The sequence below is a fragment of the Mus caroli genome, chromosome 5 (assembly GCF_900094665.2).
Source record: "Mus caroli chromosome 5, CAROLI_EIJ_v1.1, whole genome shotgun sequence".
Lineage (NCBI taxonomy): Eukaryota > Metazoa > Chordata > Mammalia > Rodentia > Muridae > Mus > Mus caroli.
This window is the reverse complement of record NC_034574.1, coordinates 127,812,580-127,816,337: the sequence shown is the minus strand read 5'-3', so window position 1 is coordinate 127,816,337 and position 3,758 is coordinate 127,812,580. Positions and strand designations below refer to the sequence as shown.

General features: G+C 48.7%; 1 protein-coding gene across 3 annotated transcripts in view; it reads left to right on the top strand.

Annotated features, from left to right (window-relative positions):
* Positions 1–3,746, top strand: part of LOC110294809 (splicing factor U2af large subunit A-like) — an 11,822-nt gene extending 8,076 nt beyond the window's left edge. For 2 of the 3 annotated variants that reach the window (XM_021163295.1, XM_021163293.1), the window contains exon 2: positions 973–1,428. The gene's annotated coding sequence lies outside the window, so the exon portion shown is untranslated. Of the gene's footprint in view, positions 1–972; positions 1,429–3,646 lie in introns of those variants that run through there. The other variant, XM_021163294.1, reaches the window with a different exon arrangement.
* The last annotated feature ends 12 nt before the right edge of the window (positions 3,747–3,758 follow it).

The window sequence follows — 3,758 nt, the reverse complement described above, 5'->3', positions numbered from 1 at the left end:
CTGCCTAGAACCCCCCAGGGAGGGGCTGGGGAGGGGCTCAGTGGTAGAGCCCCTGCCTAACCTCTGCCCTTGCATATGCAAGGCCCTATTGTAGGTTCTGGCACTCTAGAACAAGAAAATGAATGTGATCAGGCTCATCACTGACAAAGGATGGGAAAATTAAATTAGAAGGGATCATCTGGTCTAACTACTTTGTTGGATTTATGGAGAAACTGAGGTCAAGAAGGGGGAAAGCTTTTCTCGTCACACCGTGAAGTTCAGTGGCCTTCCAGCATCGCTCTTGTTGAGTTCAAGCCCCTATGTGATGCTGGGGTGGGAACTCAGCAGTTGACAGATTGTGCTGCTCTTGGCAAGGACCTGAGTTCAACTCCCAGCACCCACACTGGGCATTGCACAACCACCTGTAACCTCGCCCCCAAGGCATGTGGCACCTTCTTCTGGCCTCTACTGGTGTCTATACAAACTGCAACATACCCCCCTACATGCATACACAGAGATTTAAAACTGAACAAAAGGGGCTGGAGAGATGGCTCAGCAGTTAAGAGCACTTGCTGCTCTTGCAAGGACCCAGGTCCAGTTCCTAAGCACCCACATGGTAGCTCACCACCTTCAACTCCACTTCCGGGGGATCCAGTCTCCTGGACTCTGAGAGCACTAGGCACACATGTGATGCACATACCTACATGCAGGCAAAACACTCATATGAAATCATTGTTTTGTTGGTTTTGATTTCCAGGGTAGGATTTCACTGTGTAGCCCTGGCTGTCCTAGAACTTGCTCTGTAGACCGGGCTGGCCTCAAATTCACAGAGATCCACCTGCCCTCTTCCTCCCAAATGCTGGGATTAAAGGTGTGCACTGCCACTGCCTGGCTTAATTTTTTTTTTTTAAATGCAGGTAGAAAAGACAAAAACAAAGAAAGAAACAAAGGCAGATACACCTACAAACGGGAACAATATCATCTGTCTTACAGATCCGACCTCCAGATACATAGACCCTGCAGAAGGTCCCTCAGCAGGCAGCAGGGGCCCCAACCCTGGCTTGCTTCTTCTCCAGCTTGGCAAAACCCAACCCTGTTGGCTTCGGTGACCTTTCCTGGATCGCTGGCGGAGTGAGGACAAGCAAGGCTACTGTGTGAAGCCTACTGAAGACCTTGAGGGAGCCACAGTAAACATTGCAACTGTGTTTGATGAAGAACTTGGCTTTGGGTCCCGCTAGCAGGAAGAACTCAAACTGGCTTGGCAAGGGCCAGGCAAGCCTGAGGCCATAGCTTGGCTGCAGGGCCTGGGAAGGAACTGTGAGACTGTGCACTCAAAAGAAACCTGGAGCCTTCTCTCCCAAAGCAGCTACCCACCTTCTTTGTATCTCTANGCTCCTGCTTGGCTGGAGGTAGTAACATATTAATGATAAGAATGAAAATTAATTAATCCCCTCGACACCCAGCTGTGTTACCATGGCTTTGTTGTTGTTTTTATTTGTTTTATTTTTTAGATTTACTTATTTATTTTATGGATACGAGTACACTGTTGCTGTCTTCAGATGCACCAGAAGTAAACGTTGATCCCATTACAGATGGTTGTGAGCCATCATGTGGTTTCTGGGAGTTGAACTCAGGACCTCTGGAAGGGCAGCCAGTGCTCTTAACCGCTGAGCCATCCCTCCAGCCCTTGTTGTTGTTGTTTTTAATGTGTTTGTTTTGAAACCAAGTCTCACTCTGCAGCCCAGGCAGGCCTTGAGCTCACTAGGATTTGCCAGCCTCCGTCTCTAGTGTTCTGGGATTAGTTGTGCTTTGTTTTTTGTTGTTGTTGTTTCTTTTTTTCTTACTTTTTCTTTTCCTTTCTTTAATTTGAGACAGCAGGCTGTCCCTTTGTAGAGCAGGCTGGCCTTGAAGCTGTGAGGATCCTCCTGTGTTACTCCGCCTCACAAGGGGATGACAGATGTGTGTCAATAGGCCTTTCTCTCTTTCTCTCTCTCTCTCTCTCTCTCTCTCTCTCTCTCTCTCTCTCTCTCTCTCTCTTTCTCTCTGGTTTTTTCGAGACAGGGTTTCTCTGTATAGCCCTGGCTGTCCTGGAACTCACTTTGTAGACCAGGCTAGCCTCGAACTCAGAAATCCACCTGCCTCTGCCTCCCGAGTGCTGGGGTTAAAGGTGCGCGCCACCACACCCGGCTCCACTTCTCTTATTAAGGATTTGTCTCACTGCTATTTTGGTTGTTGGTTTTGGTTTCTTCAGGTTTCTTTGTGTGGCTTTGACTGTCTTGTAACTTACAACGTAGNCTAGGCTGGCCTTGCACTTTCAGAGGTCTGCCTGCCTCTGCTTCTGAAATACTGGAATTAAAGGCGTGAGCTATCACTGATGAGTATTATTTTATTATTATTATTTTGTGTTATGAGGGGTATTGCATATGCATGGGGGTGTCTAAGGAGACAAGGGACAACAGGTAACTGCCTCACACGGGTGGAGGACACTGAACTCCNGTCCTCTGTGAGAGCGGTATGTGCTTCTAGTCCATTAAGTCATCTCTCCAGACCCCATTTCACTTTCTAGTTAAAAACGGTCTCACCAAACTATCCAACCTGGCCTTGAATTCACTCTGTAGCCCACATTGGTCTCAAACTCAAGATGCTCCTAGCTTCAGCCTCCAGAGTAAGGGGGACCGCTGGTGTACATCAGCACAGCTGGCTTTACCGTGCCTTCTGGAAGCTGGGTTGTCAGTGAGTAAACGCCACGCCCACCTTTGGGGCTCTCTGGAACAGTGAGGTCAGAGCTACCTCTCAATGTGCCTTGACCCAAGTTGGTTCCCTGGGCAGAGAGTACTGAAGCAGCACAGAGACACTGCGAGCTGGCTCTCTGCCACAGTCCCAAATTCTCGTCTCCACCTTCCTCGTCCCTTCGTCCACCTAAGCCCCTTATCTAGGGTCCCCTTCATCCCGAGTTTCATNGAGTGCCTTGGAATCTTTTGGCACTGGGAACGCTGCAACCTGCCTCCCATGCCAGGTGCTGAAGGAAGATGAGCGTGAGGCTAGGCCCGGGCTACAGACCAAGACCCTCCCATGCCTAAATCCAAGAAAGCTCAGTGAGTTGCATGCCTACCCAGTAAGCTAGAAGACCTGAATTCAATCCTGAAAACCCCTACAAAGAAAGGACAGAACTGCCGGACAGTGGTAGCACAAACCATTGATCCCAGCACTGGAGAGACAGACAGGCAGNTCTCTGTAGACATCTACACACACAATAAAAATTAATTTAAGTAATAAAAAAAAAAACCAAACCCCTGCTCCTTAGATCCCCTCCCTTTCACTGAGCCAACATCTGTTTTTTTCTTTTGAGATAGGGCTTTGTGTANCCTACCCAGGCTGTCCTGAAACACACTGTGTGGTCTAGGCTGGCTTTGAACTCACAATCCTCCCCCTCACCCGCCTATGAGCTCAGATTACAGTCATGGCACACACTTGGCCCAAAGTCTCTTTTCTCCAAAGCGCATCAGACACTTTCTCCTTCTGGCATGTCTCACCTCCTGGATAAGAGAAGACTGGTTTCCTAGGGAAGCTGCTGGTATGGTCATCTACGCTCCTCTCCTAGGATGTCAGGAATGAACTAACGACTGGGGCACTCACTATTAATAGCAACCCACTTCCTCTTCCTTAGGTCATCCTGACGACAGCACACTGGCATTCCTTAAGAAGAGGAGAAACTTTAAGTAATCTTTTGGCACGGGGCACACTGGAACCTGCCTCTAATACCAGATGTTGAGGTAAGA